We start from the raw sequence: 18,052 nt of genomic DNA on the forward strand, positions 1-18,052 counted from the left end.
GGTGCGGGGATGGGGGAGGGATAGCATTAGGAGGAATACCTAACATAAATGACGAGTTAATGGGTGCAGCAAACCAACATGGCACATGTATACATATGTAACAAACCTGCACATTGTGCACATGTACCCTAGAACTTAAAGTATAATAAAAATAAATAAATAAATAAATAAATAAATTTCTGCATACCAATCTGCCTCAGGAGGAAATCCATAAAACACTCAAATTGGGCATGATGCATTCAAATGGAGTTTGATCAAGGGACAACTTTTAAAGTCATGGTCAGGGTTAGTGTTCATGACAAGGAATGGTTACCCCTCTCAGTGCTGCAAAGGTCAAGGAGTGGTTCCTAGGATCCAGAGAAAGGAAGAAAAGTGGGAAAGGATAGAAGGAGACACAGCGAGATGGAGTCAACAGGTGGGAATCTAATGGAGAAGAGCTAGGGGAATAATAAATCTTATTATATAGCTGTTAATAGACTGAAAAAAATTAAAACAGGTCACAGAGGTAATTCCATTATTAGTAACTATTAGAAGCAACTACTAGCCTTAGAGCTGAAGAAACAGAGGGGGGTTGTGGAGTTACCAGAACCTGGGTGCTGAAAGGAGGGATTGGTTCTAGAAGCCTAAGTGGGGCTGGGGGAATAGGAGGTGTACAGTGTATAAGGACACCTAATCAAGGAGTACGCAGGGGCAGGAGCTGGTACAGCCAAAATTATATACACCCAACATCATTCTCAGTCTGCCCTCAGATCTTCTGAGTTATTCACATTGGTCAAACCTGGCCAGAACCAAAAGGCAAGAGTGTTCACTGGTGTAACCCACACAGGTCAGCCACCCAGGGTACAGAGTAGGAAAGAAAAGAATTTCTATCAGGGGAGCAAATACAAGATACCTAGCATATTTGAAAACACACATGCAAACAAGCAAAGACACAGCCGTATGCAACCTTCACTTCTATCTATTATGATCATTAGACTCAGGCCAACCTAAGGTTTAAATCTTAACTTCCGTCACTTTGTAGATGTGTGTCTTTGGGCAAATGATTTAACCTTTAAGCCTCAGGTTTATCACTTACAAATTACAACTAACTAGAGTAACTATTTCAGAATTGTAAGGAGTAAAGAAGACAACATCAATAAAGTGCTCGGTGCCTGTGTACAGGAAGTACCATTATTATCTGCCCCACGACACATACTTACTTCTAGCACATCATCTCACACTTATTTTGGTCCCTTCACTATTTAATGTACGTTTTCTATATCCCAAGTACAGAGCAAAGTCTTTCAAGGCAGGCAAGAGCTGGGTCATTTTACTCCTTTGCTATCCCTCAATGCACCTACCTGATATAGAGCCCCACCCCCCATTACCCCAGCTCCACTTAAAGTTCTAATACCGATTCCTACTTTGAGCACCCAGATTCTGGTAACTCCACATCTCCCTTTGTGTTTCTTCAGTTGTTGCTTCTAGCAGCATATGTAAACATGGCAACACAATAAATGTTTACTAAAGAAACAAAGTAACTCCTCTAATAAAAGTAGAAAGGCTTAATGAATTTATTAACCTGAAGAACAAAAGTACCATTAATTAAATCACTAGCTATTTTCCCCTGGTCTATAAAATGTTCATTTGATTCATAAGTTGATATAATTATGCTTCCTCATGCAGGAGGTTCTCCTTATGTAAAATTGAAGTAATTCAGCAGATATACCTTCTCAGCAAGTGCTTCAAATTTTAATATACACAAACTATCAGTCACTCCAATCGGGGATAATAAGAAAAAGAGGGAATTAGGGTTTGGAAATAGAAAAGGGAAACAAAGCAGATGACAGAGCAGTAGTAAAAGTCTTGGGAAAAATAAAGAAAGATGAGGGGAAGTAAGTGCTGGTCCTGCAAGTGCCCACTGGTGAGCAGTGTCTGTGAGGATGGAGGCCACTGGGAAGTGTGTAAAGGAGGCTCAAAGAGCAGGCACTCAGGCAGGCAGGAACTGGTAGAGCCAAAATTACACAGTGTATGCTCCTTCGTATTGGAAAATACATAGGAATAAGTACTTGTATTAAATAGATTGAACCAAACTACTCAACATCCCAGATAACCTGGATGTCTAGGACCACTGCGGACTAAGGAATTAGGATCCTGGAGGCCTGCTCTAAGAGGCCAGATTCATGAAATGAAGTCAATGGCTATGAGCATTAAAAAAATGAAAAAAAAATCACTAAACATTTGAACACGGCCGCCCCGTCTGGGAAGAAGTGAGGAGCGCCTCTTCCCGGCCGCCCCTCATCTGGGACATGAGGAGCGCCTCTGCCCGGCCGCCCCGTCTGGGAGGTGAGAAGCACCTCTGCCCGGCCGCCCATCTTCTGGGATGTGAGGAGCGCCTCTGCCCGGCCGCCCCGTCTAGGAAGTGAGGAGCGTCTCTGCCCGGCCGCCCCATCTGGGAAGTGAGGAGCGCCTCTGCCCGGCCGCCCATCGTCTGGGATGTGAGGAGCCCCTCTGCCCGGCCGCCACCCCATCTAGGAAGTGAGGAGCGTCTCTGCCCGGCTGCCCCGTCTGGGAAGTGAGGAGCGCCTCTGCCCGGCCGCCCTGTCTGGGATGTGGGAAGCGCCTCTGCCCGGCCGCCCCATCTGGGATGTGGGAAGCGCCTCTGCCCGGCCGCCCCGTCTGGGAGGTCTACCACGGAGGCCAGACGCAATGTGGGGGCTGGACATGGTGGCTCACGCCTGTAGTCCCAGCACTCTGGGAGGCCGAGGCAGGTTGATCACTTGAGGCTAGGAGTTCGAGACCAGCCTGGCCAACATGGCGAAACATATGAAAAATACAACAGACAAACCAACCAACCAACCCAGCGACAACAAAACATGTCTACCCTGGAGTCATACTCTAATTTTTTCTATTTTCCTCCCTTTCTGATCCTTTATCCCACTTTCTTTTTCTTCCTCTTCCTGCTCCTTCTTCTTTGTCAAATAGAGGATTGAGTTATTATCATTGATCCATACAAAGTCCCTCTCTCATTTATTTTCTTTAATTCCCACCCCCCATTTCTATTCCCCGTCTTCCCATGTGCAACCTTCCTAATATGTTTGATATGCATCTTTTTGTTTGTATGTATTTTTAGAAAATGTTGTTTTGTGTGCAAAAAAAAATTAATAAAAAAATTAAAAAAACATTTGAACAAAGGACCAGATGGAGAAGACAGTGGCCTCTTGGTATGACTGTCACCTGGCAAGAAAGAATAATTAACTACAAACATGTCACTGTAATTGTGAGGGGTGACATATCCAGAAACCTTAATAACGGTTCCACTCAGTGGGAAAGCAGAAACCTCACACATTATGTATTTTAAATGGAAGGAATTTAATACAGGAAGCTGATTATACAGGTGTTAAGAGACTTAAAAAAATAAAAAGAGGTCACAGAGGCAACCCCAATATTAGTAACTGCTAGAAGCAGCAACCAACCTTAGGGCTGAAAAAACACAAAGGGAGAGTTACCAGAATCTGGGTGCTCAAAGGAGGAATCAGTACTAGAACTTTAAGTGGAGCTGGGGGAATCGCGGATGGGGCATACAGTGTAACTGCCACTTAGATCTTGGTTAGGAGCCATAGTAAAGTTGGCACAGTGAGTTCCTAAAGAAACTATAGGCTAGACAAATCATGAGTGAACTCCCATTCACAACTGCTAGTAAGAGAATAAAATACCTAGGAATCCAACTTACAAGGGATGTGAAGGACCTCTCCAAGGAGAACTACAAACCACTGCTCAATGAAATAAAAGAGGACACAAACAAATGGAAGAATATTCCATGCTCATGGATACGAAGAATCAATATCATGAAAATGGCCATACTGCCCAAGGTAATTTGTAGATTCAATGCCATCCCCATCAAACTACCAATGACTTTCTTCACAGAATTGGAAAAAACTACTTTAAAGTTCATACGGAACCAAAAAAAGGGCCCGCATTGCCAAGACAATCCTAAGGCAAAAGAACAAAGCTGGAGGCATCACAATACACAACTATACTACAAGGCTACAGTAACAAAACAGCATAGTAGTGGTACCAAAACAGATATATAGACCAATGGAACACAACAGAGCCCTCAGAAATAACACCACACATCTACAACGATTTGATCTTTGACAAATCTGACAAAAATAAGCAACGGGGAAAGGATTCCCTATTTAATAAATGGTGTTGGGAAAACTGGCTAGCAATATGTAGAAAGCTAAAACTGGATCCCTTCCTTACACCTTATACAAAAATTAATTCAAGATGGATTAAAGACTTAACTGTTAGACCTAAAACCATAAAAACCCTAGAAGAAAACCTAGGCAATACCATTCAGGACATAGGCCTAGGCAAAGACTTCATGACTAAAACACCAAAGCAATGGCAACAAAAGCCAAAATTGACAAATGGGATCTAATTAAACTAAAGAGCTTCTGCACAGCAAAAGAAACTACCATTAGAGTGAACAGGCAACCTACAGAATGGGAGAAAATTTTTGCAATCTACCCATATGACAAAGGGCTAATATCCAGAATCTACAAAGAACTTAAACAAATTTACAAGAAAAAAAACAAATGACCCCATCAAAAAGTGGGCAAAGGATATGAACAGACACTTCTCAAAAGAAGACATTATGCAGCCAACAGACACATGAAAGAATGCTCATCATCACTGGTCATCAGAGAAATGCAAATCAAAACCACAATGAGATACCATCTCACGCCAGTTAGAATGGTGATCATTAAAATGTCAGGAAACAACAGATGCTGGAGAGGCTGTGGAGAAGTAAGTAGACTTTTACACTGTTGGTGGGAGTGTAAATTAGTTCCACCATTGTGGAAGACAGTGTGGTGATTCCTCAAGGATCTAGAACTAGAAATACCATTTGACCCAGCCATCCCATTACTGGGTATATACCCAAAGGATTATAAATCATGCTACTATAAAGACACATGCACAAGTATGTTTATTGCAGCACTATTCACAATAGCAAAGACTTGGAACCAACCCAAATGTCCATCAATGATAGCCTGGATTAAGAAAATGTGGCACATATACACCATGGAATACTATGCAGCCATAAAAAAAGGATGAGTTCATGTCCTTTGCAGGGACATGGATGAAGCTGGAAACCATCATTCTCAGCAAACTACCACAAGGACAGAAAACCAAACACTGCATGTTCTCACTCACAGGTGGGAGCTGAACAATGAGAACACTTGGACACAGGGCGGGGAACATCACTCACCAGGGCATGTTGTGGGATGGGGTGCAGGGGGAGGGATAGCATTAGGAGAAATACCTAATGTAAATGACGAGTCAATGGATGCAGCAAACCAATATGCACATGTACACCTATGTAACAAACCTGCATGTTGTGCACACATACCCTAGGACTTAAACTGTAAGAAAGAGAGAGAGAGAAAAGAAAGAAAGAAAGAAAGAGAGAGAGAGAGAGAGAAAGAAAGAAAGAAAGAAAGAAAGAAAGAAAGAAAGAAGAAAGAAAGAAAGAAAGAAAGAAAGAAAGAAAGAAAGAAAGAAAGAAAGAAAGAAAGAAAGGAAGGAAGGAAGGAAGGAAGGCAGGCTAGAGCTGTTGCTGACTCTATGAGAAATAGTGACAGGAGCTGAGAACAGCAAAGTCCTTTCTCTCCCTCCTGCATTTCAGTTCTCCACCAGTGTCTCCTACTGCCAGGAACAAACTGGAAATCCAGTGAATCTGGGAAACATAATTTACAGAGTTCCAACCCTAGCCTCACAAAACAAAGTATAAAATGGAGAGATTGAAGTTGAAACCACAATTAAATAGCCAGCACAGTTTGCTATCCATATTTTCCCTATTAGGTTTCAAGTCCCTCAACTGAGAACTCTCCAGTATGGGTTTTCCAAAAACCTAACCCTCATATTTGAGAACTAGTAAATGCTACGAAGCTTTTCTGAATAAAAATGAGTTGGAATATTTCACTAGAACACCATTCCTCTGTCAGGATTATAAATCTATTTCCTATTTATTTGGGCCAGAAGTTTCATAGGATAGGGCATAAAGAAATGCTTTTATAATTCAAAACACTGCCCAAATCCAACATTTCTTCCAACAAAGGAAAATTCTTAATAGATTCCTAGCTTCCCCAAATCTGTTTAAATATCCTTGAATTCTCCTTCACAGAGTTGGGCTCAGTGCTGGGATGAGGTTTCGGGGCCCTGAGAGAAGTGAGTATGTTTTGTTTTGCAGGTGGGTGAGATGTGAATCTCTAGGGGCCAGAAGGTAGTCATTCTCTAGAAAGGCCCCACTGATCCTTGCCTCCTAGTATTCACTCTTCTGTGTAGTCCCCTCCCATACCAATAGGACTGACCTGTGTGGATACTGCACCTGCAATAGGATATTACAGAAATTACAATGTGTGACTTCTGAGGTCTTAAAAGACATGAGGGCTTCCATTTTGCTCTTGCTTGGATTACTCACTCTAGAAAACACCAGCCACCAAAAAGTGAAGACACTCAGGCAACCCTACAGAGAGGTCCATGAGGCAAGGAACCTCATTCCTTAACCTTCTGCCAACAGTCATGTGAGTGAGGCACTGTGCAAGCAGACCCTCGTGGCCCAGTCAAGTCTTCAAATGAATGCAGCTCCAACCACCATCTTGACCGCAACCTCCAAGACAGCCAGAGCCTAAACCACCCAGCTAGGTTGCTCCCAAATTGCTAACCCACAGAAACTCTGTGAGAGAACAGATGTTTATTGTTGTTTAGGCACTAAGGCATGAAGTTTAGGAGTAATTTATTATGCAGCAATAGATAACTAACATACCCTCAAAGGACCCTCCTTAATTATAAATTCTCTCATTCTTAGTCAAAAGGACAAGATTCACTAAACATGCATTGCTCTTGATCCCCTGATTGGACCTGAAACAATCTTCTCGCTTCATAAATGTCATATATTTATTTATTATCTATTTTTTAAGATACAGGATCTCACTCTGTTGTCCCGGCTGGAGTGCAGTGGTGCAATCGTAGCTCACTGCAGCCTCGAACTCCTGGGCTCAAGTGATCATCCAGCCTCAGCCTCCCAAGTAATTGGGACTACAAGCATGAGCTACTGCACCTGGCTTAATGTAGCAATTTATTTAAAGAGTTCAGCTGCTCCCACCTTCCCTATCTATTCAAATACTCTTTTAACATATCTTGAAATTTCTGTCAACTAAAGCCAAAAGAGGAATTAGTTGCCCACGAAGTTTTAACTCACCAAACAACTTTACCAACACCTTCACTCAAAACTGCTTTTGAGTTACAGGAGGAAAAAAAAAAAAAGATAAAAAAATAAAACTAACCAGTCTCTTTCGAGATTTTAAATCATTTTAACGTACTTAAGTGAAATCATTCTTTTAATAATTAGAAATAAGATTCACTTATAGACTAAAACATCGTAAACCAAGCAAAGCCAAGCAAGGTCAGGCCCCCTAAGATTGTTCTAATATTGAAAGCATTTAAGCAGATAATCAAAGAACGAGTCACAGAGGTTATAAAAATATTTTTTATACTAATTGGAAGGTGGGACTAGATCGTCTTCAAGGTTCCTAACACACTAAGAAGGTTCTACAATACAAGTCTCTGGATGTCCTCCCAAACCTGTACAGTAATTCTCATCAGGTATAACTAAGTGTTGAAAGCAGCCTATAGTTCACAAGAAAAAAGAATTTAAATGGCTTATAAGCATAAAAAGAAAATATGCTCAGCCTCACTAATAATTAAAGTAATGCAAATTTAAAATAACTAGTAAAGCATAAATTTTCATGTTCCAGATTGCAAGCTTCAGAAAACGCAACAAGGGTAAAGGTGTAAAAACAGACATTTCAGATGAGGGTGTGAGTCAGTTCATCAGGCAATTTTGGCAATATATATAGTATTATAATTTTAAATGTATATTACCATATGTGACTCAATATTTAGTTGTTAACAAAACTATCCATTCATCTCTGTTTGTAAGAACAAAACCCAATAAACAACCTAAATGTTCACCAATTTTTAAAAACGGGTAAATAAATTATAGTACATCCATACAATGAATAGCATGCAACCTATAAACAGAATGAGTTGGATCTATATACGTGCCGATATAAAACAGTCTTCAATATATATTGCTAAGAAGAAAAACAAAATACTCTCCACTAATGTGGAGCCCAAGATGGGGAAGGGACCTATAGGCAAAGAAAATGTCTGGAAGCAGCTTTTAAAATGCTGTTCACAGTTATCTCTAAAAAGGACTTGGGAGACTTGGGAGCAGGAGGAAAACTTTTTATTTTATGCTCTTTTGTATGATATGCATATATTATATTTTTATTTTTTAAATGAGGGGGAAAGCTTAATGGGGAAAAAGAACAAGAGAAAAGAATAAAGGCTTAAGTTATAGCTACTTTTCAACTAATTTGCAAGCAGTCCATCAAAGGAACCAGGGTCTGGCTTTGGGCTTAGAATACTCACATGCACGCTGAACCGTTAAAAATCACCTCCAGCAGAATAAAAAAACAAACAAACAAACAAAAAAGTCCTTCACACTGTCAGTATGCCTCTCACTAATTAAGCAACAACAGCTTTCTCTTGCCATCTTAATGCAAACCACTAACTCAACAACCAGAGGCTTCCATAAGATGAACATCCTCCTGCCTGCCCTTAAGCTTTGTGAATCAAGAAATATGATGGAACCACTGCCTTTCTTTGAATGTTTAGGCAAACAGTGGCAAGGTTAAAGAAATAAAAAGAAGTTGGCATTAATTTCATTAACTGGTGGGAGTTACCCAGAGCTCACAACTGCTGTCAAAAAGCTGCTGCTCCTGCCCACGGACTCCACCCATAAATGTCAGTTGTGATTTTCTTCTCCACTGACCAAACCCTTTCTGAGACTAAGTGAGCACTTCCCAGATCAGTGACCTGCTTAAAAGAAATCTACTAAGTGGCCGTTAATTATTCTCACTGTGTGTGACACAGAAGGGAAAATGAAGTAGGACAACACACTTTCAACGTTCTTTTTTCTCTTTTTCTCCTTTGGCCAATGTGTTAAAGATGGAAGATCTTTTGTATCTTGAAGTGGGCTTGCTTTAGCAACAGAAGTTAAAGGCTGTTTGGTTCATCTAACTATAAATAAATTATAACTGTCTAAAAACATTCATTTTAACTGTTATCAAGTATGTAGTAGGACCTACTTTTAAAAGACTGATGACAGAGTGAGATCTCATCTCTAAAAAAAAAAGGAGGAAAATACCCAGGATTTTTCTTATAAATTGTTTAAGTGATGTTACCATGAGAGTAAAGAAAAAAACCGTCAAACAACTTCACCAACACCTTGTCACTCAGATGCTCAAATGTTTTCAATTCAAACCTGGCAAATGTGTAGATTTTTAAAACTGCTTTTGAGTTACAGGGGGAAAAAAGGATAAAACAAGTCTCTTTAGAGATTTTAAATCATTTTAAGGTTATTTAAAGAGAAATCATTCATTTAATAATTAAAAATAAGATTCATTTGTGGACTGAAACACTGTAAGCCAAGCATAGGCCCAAAATCCGTTTCCATAATCAAAATGTTAATACCTGAAAAAAACTCAGGATGTATTTATGAAGAAAATACCAAGTGGCCAAGACCAGAATGTGCAAAAAACCTTCCAACTATAATAATTTGTAAAATATATATACATATATAAACATGTTGAGAAGAACACATGTAACCCTTAATCTCCACATCTCTATACAATGTAAATTCCATGAGACTGGAACTCTCATCCTTTCTGCCCTACAGAAATGCATGCCACATTTAGTGCTCACTAAAATAATAATAAAAAAGCTTACTTTTATGGAGCCATCTACTTTCTTAGCGGTAAGATGTCTAAAATTCATAACCATCTACCTTAAGGTTTTGTCTAATCTTTATGCAAAAAGAAAAGCTAAACTCAACTGAATTTCTTGAAGTAACATAAATGTATATTCTCATTACATTTTTTAGTTCAATAAATTATAATAAGCATGCATGCTCATCAACATTTAAGTATGTTTTAAATTGAATAGGCCTATAGTGGCGAGTGCAGGAATCTAATGACCACTCTGGGCTGCACTTCCCAAAATGATGTCCAAGAAACACTGTTACCCATGGTATCACCAGAGATGCCCCTAGGAAGTATTCTGAGAAAGTAAAGTTAAACAGGTTTCTTCAGTGTAGGATTTCACAGAGTCTTGAATATTAAATGCACATCCACTAAGAAGAGGATGTGAGTTTCCCAAACATATTTGTGCAGGAGTTTGTAGTCTACTTGTGGTTGCTTTTGAGTCTCTTTTCCTCTAAAATATATAAATGAATTACATAGAGCTGTTACCTAAATTAGACATAAGCTCAACAAGGATCCACAGATTCACCTTCCCAGCACTGAGACCTGAGGGAAGTTACTTAATGATTAGATTACCCATCAGGAAAATGGAGATAAAGATGTGACTTAACTCATACTTGGCTTTAAGGGAATCCAAAATGGATACATGTTAGGTAATAAATAATTGTTTTGGTTATTATCATTATGTCTGTTTTCGTCTGCTCAGGCTGCAATAATAAAATACCATGGACTGGCTGACTGAAACAACCGACACTGATTTTCTTAGTTTTGGGGACCGGAAAGTCCAAGATCAAGGTCCATCAAGGTTTGGTTCCTGGTCAGGACCCTTTTCCTAGCTTGCAGATGTCTGCCTTCTTGCTGTACACTCACACAGAGGAGAGGGAGAGAGAGTTCTCTGTTATCTCTTCAACATAAGGACATTAACCCAATTAGATCAGGGCCCTACTCTTATGATCTCATTTAATTTTAATTACTTCCATAAAGGCCTTATCCACAAATACAGTCACATTGGAGGTTGGGGCTTCAAGATATGAATTTTGAAGGGAGACACAATTCAGTCTATACCAATTCTCTTTCCATCTGATTTATATCCTGTCACTCCTTACTATCTACTATATTGCTAAAACAATAAAAATTTGAGGCCATTGAGAGGTGAACAGGTTTTTCAATTTACTGCTGCCACAGACCTGTGGAGGCCCAGAGTAGGGTTGTTGGCTTGGCTCTTCAGATCAAGTGAATGAAGCCATTCTACCCTGAGAAGATGGTAAATAAACAGAAGCTGTCATCCGGCTTTCTAACTCAGCCATCAAGTTAACGTCACGCTGTATTATTATAAAGTGGTTGGACACAGAAAGAGCTTTGGCATGAGAAATAAGGGCCCCACATATATTTTACAACTCTTCTCATACTTAGTGGGAAAACCACCTTAAGAAACAAGGCTTTGCTACTACTGGACCAGCTAAATCCATAATGTTATAAATTAAGAAATTTCCATATGGTGTATATCAAAACAAATCATCATAATCCCAGAATGTAAAAATATGATGAAAAATAAAATAGTCAAAGGACAGACTGAAAGGAAATATTTGTCTTAAAAGTGACATTTAACATTACTATTAGTATGTGTATGGAATGGAAACAACAGAGCATATTATCAAAAACAAAGAAAACAACCAAATGTACTAATGAATAAATTAGAAACACAAAAGAGCCAACAAGTCTTCAGTCAAAGGGAACCTGTGGGAACTGCTTGCCCAGATCACAGTGTTTGGAGGCTGTGTGTGTAATTGCACCAGGAATCCCCTCTCTTTGTCCTCATCTTGCCTCCAGGCAAAGGTCTGCTCATCTTTTGAGCTGTACATATATATCACCTCCCCTCCTATGCTGGCCACATCTTCCAGGTACCTCCTCAAACACCTTTTTATACTTGAAGCCTTCTTGTTACCTACTGTAATTATTTCCCCACAAGATGTGGAAATTTTCTGAGTGCGAAACTAAGCCTTTCTCACTTTGCATCTCCAGTCTCTAGTGTCTGGCACAAGTTCTGACAGAGTGGGTATTCAGTACGAGGTCATTTAATAAATAACTTTCATCACTCTCAAGGCAGTAATAGGAAACAAATGGAGGTTTAACAATAATTTACTTAGATACTCAAAGAAATACAGCTTTAAACATTTACTGTAGAACAAATTATATACTTAATATTAAAAAAAAATGTAAACGATAAAAATGGGTTCAACTCTTCAGAAAAGTAACATGGCAATACCTATGGCAAGAAATCTCAGCAATCCCAATTCATGCTAGGCACAGTGGCTCACGCCTGTAATCCCAGCACTTTGGGAGGCTAAGGCAGGCAGATCACTTGAGGCCAGGAGTTTGAAATCAGCCTGGCCAACATGGCAAAACACTGTCTCTATAAAAAATAAATAAATAAAAATTTAATTAAAAAAACTCAGCAATCTATTCATTTTTTCTGAGTGTCAGTCAGAATTTTATCCAAAGAAAGTAGCAAAAGAAGAAAATTAGCAGGTATAGAAATTCGTATTTAAAACGTCAAAATATGAGAAAGTACTTATATAGGAGAAAAATGAGCAAAGTATCCCACATCAACTTATTGAAATATTATGCAACCATCAAAACTGGTAATTTAAGACTGCATTTTTTTAAATGTTTAAGGTTATATGTGCAACAGTTCACCACATGTGTATTTCAGAATGCAAAGTATGTCATTTCTGGCATACTGTAAACACAGACTTTTAAAAATGAAACTATTACATTATTTCTTTATGTACCTCAACAGCTTGAGGTGTAATTTACATACTATACAATTCACTCATTTGAAGTGTACAGTTTGGTGGTGATATGGTTTGGCTCTCTGTCCCCACTCAAATCTCATCTTGTAGCTCCCATAATTCCCACGTGTTGTGGGAGGGAGCCAGTGGGAGATAACTGAATCAGGGAGGCAGGTCTTTCCCTTGCTGTTCTAGTGATAGTGAGTAAGTCTCACAAGATCTGACGGTTTTAAAAATGGGAGTTTTCCTGCACAAGCTCTCTCTCTTGTCTGCCACCATGTGAGATGTGCCTTTCACCTTCTGCCATGATTGTGAGGCCTCCCCAGCCACATGGAACTGTTAAGTCCATTAAACCTTTTTCTTTTGTAAATTGCCCAGTCTAGGGTATATCTTCATCAGCAGTGTGAAAATGAACTAATACAAATGGTTTTTAGTGTATTTACAGAGTTGTGCCAAACATCAACAAAATCCATTTTAGAACACTTTGATGATCTCAAAGAGAGCTGCAGCTGTCAATCCCCTACCCCACCCCATCATCTCCTCCCCACCACTACTTCCACCTCGGCCCTAAGCAACCATTAATCTACTTTCTGTCTCTATAGATTTACCTATTTTGGACATTTCATATAAACAGAATCATACAATATGTGGTCCTTTGTGACTAGCTTTTCATTTAGCATAATGTTATCAAAGTTCACTCATGTTGCAGCATCTGTCAGTACTTCATTTCTTTCTATTAATGAGTAACATTTCATTATATAGATATGCTGCACTTTATCCATTCATCAGATGATGGACATTGGGATTGTTCCCACATTTTGGCTATTATGAACAATGCTGCTCTGTCCTTCCATGCAAAAGTTTCTGTGTCGACACATGTTTTCATTTCTCTCGGGTATATACTTAGGAGTGGAATTACTGGATCATGTCATAATTCTATGTTTAACTATTTGAGGAACTACAGACTGTTTTCCAAAGCAGGTGAATCATTTTGCAGTCCCAGGGTATGAGAGTTCCAATTATTCACATCCTCACCAACATTTGCAATTACCTGTTTTTGTTTTTGTTTTTTTACTCAGGCCATCCTAGGTAGCTCATCATTATTTTGATTTTAATTTCTCTGTGAAGTGGTAGCTCATGATGGTTTTGATTTGAATTTCCCTGATGGCTAATAAAGTTCAGCACCTTTTCATATGTTTATTGGCCATTTGTATATCCTCTTTGAAGAAACATCTGTTCAGATCCTTTGCCAAGAATTTTTTATTATTGAGTTGTAAGAGTTCTTTATATATTCTGGATACTAGTCCCTTATCAGGTATGTGATTTGTAAAATTTTTATTTCTCTGGATACCTTTGAAAGAATAATATTAAGAAAGTGAAAAGACAAGCCACAGAGGCTTTCAACGGTTTTTTAGAATTGTGCCAAACATCCACAAAATTAATTTTAGAACACTTTGATGATCTCAAAGAGATCAAACCACAGAGGCCTGTCTTTTCACTTTCTTAATATTATTCTTTTAAATGTATCCAGAGAAACCTAAGTATCATATTTTATTCCCACCATGATCCATATAAAACATACATTAACAAGACTTTTAAAATTTACATTGTATGCTTTCCTCCTTGAAATCGTATTTCATTCCTCCTCTCCATCCAAATTTCAACCTAATGAAATAAAAAAATTTATGCTTAAAGTCTTTTACTGACTTACAAATACTCTATCATATTTCTCTGCATCATAAAATTTCATACATACTTTAAAATTTTGAAATGGCTTTGATTTCCTGTGACCACAAAACTCTAGGCTTTAATATTATTCTTCTAGATTAATTATCATTATTAATATTAAACAAAAAGCATGTTTACTGTGATAGTTATTAAACATAAGGAAAAAATTTCACTGGTAATGAATTGCTTAACAGGGTGGGAGACAGTTAAGCGTCTGAAGATTTGCCTGACATCAAAACTAGTCCTTTGATGATCAGGACTTTGAAAACCTTGGGTCAATATACCATGGTAAGATTACAGATGGAGGAGAGTGGTTTTTTGTAAAACAGAAAAGGATATGGCAGGCTGGTCTGAGTGCAGTGGTGTTTACAACTAATTGATCACAACCAATTACAGATTTCTTTGTTCCTTCTCCACTCCCTTTTGACTGCTTTAACAATAAATAAATAAACAAATAAATATAAAAGTAAAGGACATGGCAGAAGAAAAGGTAGGAGATACCCAAACCATGGGTGTGTTTTCAAGGGATATCAATTTTCAGAAAAAATACATCACAAGGTAAGGATCTGGAAATCAACTCCCTTCTAACTTTTGAGGTGTACATACCTCTTGGAAAGTTTCCTTAAATGTACATGTTCCCCAGTTGGAAGATAGCTGCTATGGGGCAGCAGTCCCCAACTTTTTTGATACCAAGGACCGGTTTCATGGAAGATAATTTTTCCACAAACAGGGGCTGGGGGGGTGGGAATTGGTTTCAGGATGATTCAACTGCAATACATTTATTGTGCACTTTATTTCTATTATTATTACATTGTAATATATAATAAAATAATTATACAACTCACCATAATGTAGAACCAGTGGAAGCCCTGAGCTTGTTTCCTGCAACTAGACAGTCCCATCTGGGGATGTGTGACAGTGACAGATCATCAGGCGTTAGATTCTCATAAACAGCATGTAACCTAGATCCCTTGCGTGCTCAGTTCACAATAGGATTCGTGATCCTATGAGAATCTAATGCCCCCACTGGTCTGACAGGAGGCGGAGCTCAGGCAGTAATGCTTGCTTGCCCACTGGTCACCTTCAGCTGTGCAGCCTGGTTTCTAACAGGCCACAGTACCAGTCGGTGGCCCAGGGATTGCAACCCCTGCTATAAAGGATCTTAAGAGATGGTTGTGCTCCCTTCATTACGCATAATGAATTCTTGTTATATTACATAAAGTCTCATTTGCTAACACCTCTTTCTATACAGGATAGAAGTGGTATCCTACGTAGAGAAAGGAGCTTACTTTCTCTAATAATTCATGATGAAATAGGGTGGGTCAAAGCAGTCAAAGCAAACTCAAATAACCAAGTAAGGTTGTATTAAGCATTTGGTAAAAATATACCCAAATGCTGATTAATTTTATGTTCTTTTCTATTTTTACCCTAAAAGTTTGATGGCTTCCAATCACTTGCTATACTAGACAGTGATATATAAATAAGCCTAAAATAGCTACTTTTTATTAAAATCAGCCTTAAGCTTGACAAGAGCTCATGACTAGATTAATATTGCTTACAGTCGTCTAAATGTCACCTTGACAAACTAAATGTTTGTCTTGATGACATCTTCCCCTAGGCATATGGCACTTCCATTAACTCCAGTGTTATCTTTATTAGAAGCAGAAGAAGATGCTTCATTGTTTTCAGAATATTCACAATTTACAAGGCCTCTCTTTGGTCTTGATTTATAATTGCTCATAACATTAAAGGGAAAGATCTCTGCACAGCTAGCCAGTGTGTTTTTTTTTAAATTAGTATCTATTTCAAAGAACAAAGTGTTCTCTTTGAAACAAATACTTAACAGCAATGATCTAAATTTTAGATTAAAATGTCACCTTACGAAGTATAACCTTAAAAAAAGATGTTACGCTAAATTTTACAATGGCAATCTTGGGTGACTCTGAGAAACTTTGCAAATATGAAATCATGGAAGAATATAAATTCATAATAGTCATCAATTCCATCCAACAACCATTTAATGAAAACTAATCTTGAACAAGACCCTGTGATAGAAACTGTGGAGAATAAACACACTTTAGCCCTTGAAAAGATTCTGATTGCCAAACTGGCACCACTAAATACACAAAGAATTTATAAGGGGACTCATTATTTAAGTATTTATCCCCAAACTTAGTTGTCATAATTCAAAAATATTCTCTAGGAAACCAATCACTTATAAAATCAGCTTAGCACTTAAACAGTCCTCCCTGCCTGCCCTTACCACCAATGGCATTAAAATGCAAACAAATCAACTACAAATCTCGCAAAATAGACAATATTCCATGAGACTGATGAAAGTAATTCTGGAAACCTGCTTAAATAACAAGACCACAAAAAATGAGGCCCTCAGGATCCTCTTCATAATAATCAAGGAGAAGAAAACTACAATTTTATAGATACTTTAAAAGAGAATAAAATGCATATCAAATGGAAAAAAAAATTGAAAAATTAAAATGGACCCTCTTTATGATTATGCTTAAGCAAAGGATAGTGTATTGTTTTACCATATAAACTGTCAGAAAACTTATTCCCCAAAAAACCTTACTAAATTCATTTGTTTTTTCCTAATAATTAGCACATACTTGCAAATAAACACTGGGACAAACTTTCTTTTGATGATTATCCATTAATTTTTTAAAAGACTCAATTCTAATCAAACTTTCTATGCATATTAACCATAAATTTTTGATCTTCATTTTCTTTTGCTCTATAAACAGCAGTTTTATACAAATATAAAGTTTTATACCTTCACAGCTACTAGTCCAAAAAAGACACTTATTCAATTAAACATCTTATAAAATATTTTAACAAAGTACAGATATATTCACAACATAATCTGCTGACCAAAGTCTCCAACAAAGTTTACAGTACCTACAACAGCATCTATGGATGCTTAGAATAGTTTGTAAATTAATTTAGTTTACAGTTACATCTACTGCTTTAAGAAATACCATTAATACAAATGCATGATTTACAATATACCCGTCATAGCAAGAAAAAAAAGATTTATAAAATAAAATGTCTTTTAGGCATTTATTATGCCAAGTATTTAAATGATTACTGTCATTATGACATATGAATAATGCTCTTTTAGAGATAAAAGATTTTATTAGCTCAAGGGCCACTGAACAGCTTGTAGGAAGCTCCAAAGTAAAATTTGCCTATCCTTACTGTAAAATAAATGGAACAGTAGTAATCTCTGTGTATTCCTTAAACATAAACTATGATGATTCCATTTGTATTATTGGGCCTTAAGTAAATGAATTGTTACAAATAAACAAAATTTTAGAAACTAGTTAACACCACTGACCCAAATTTGGTTTTTACTTGTTTGCATATATCTAAGAAATTTTACCATGAGGTACATATTAAAAATTAATAATTATTTCTAACTTATGCACAAGCCAAAATGCTCACTTTTATCATGGAAGCAAAATTTACTTCTGAAAATAGTCTACATAAATAATATATAAACATACAGTTTTGAGACAGACTAACATCCTCTCATGTTCTATGAATCAAAATGCAAAAGTCTCCATACTTACGTAAATGAACACATTTTCATTAATTTGGGACATATTGATATTATATGACTATGTGCATATCTATGTACACTGT

At 37.7% G+C, this 18,052-nt stretch overlaps 1 protein-coding gene across 3 annotated transcripts in view; it reads right to left on the reverse strand.

Moving 5' to 3' along the window:
* The window catches only part of CDK14 (cyclin dependent kinase 14), a 685,360-nt gene that overhangs the window by 630,799 nt on the left and 36,509 nt on the right, over nt 1-18,052 (reverse strand). The gene's annotated exons all lie outside the window — the stretch shown is intronic.

Source organism: Symphalangus syndactylus, chromosome 3, assembly GCF_028878055.3.
Source record: "Symphalangus syndactylus isolate Jambi chromosome 3, NHGRI_mSymSyn1-v2.1_pri, whole genome shotgun sequence".
Taxonomy (NCBI): domain Eukaryota; kingdom Metazoa; phylum Chordata; class Mammalia; order Primates; family Hylobatidae; genus Symphalangus; species Symphalangus syndactylus.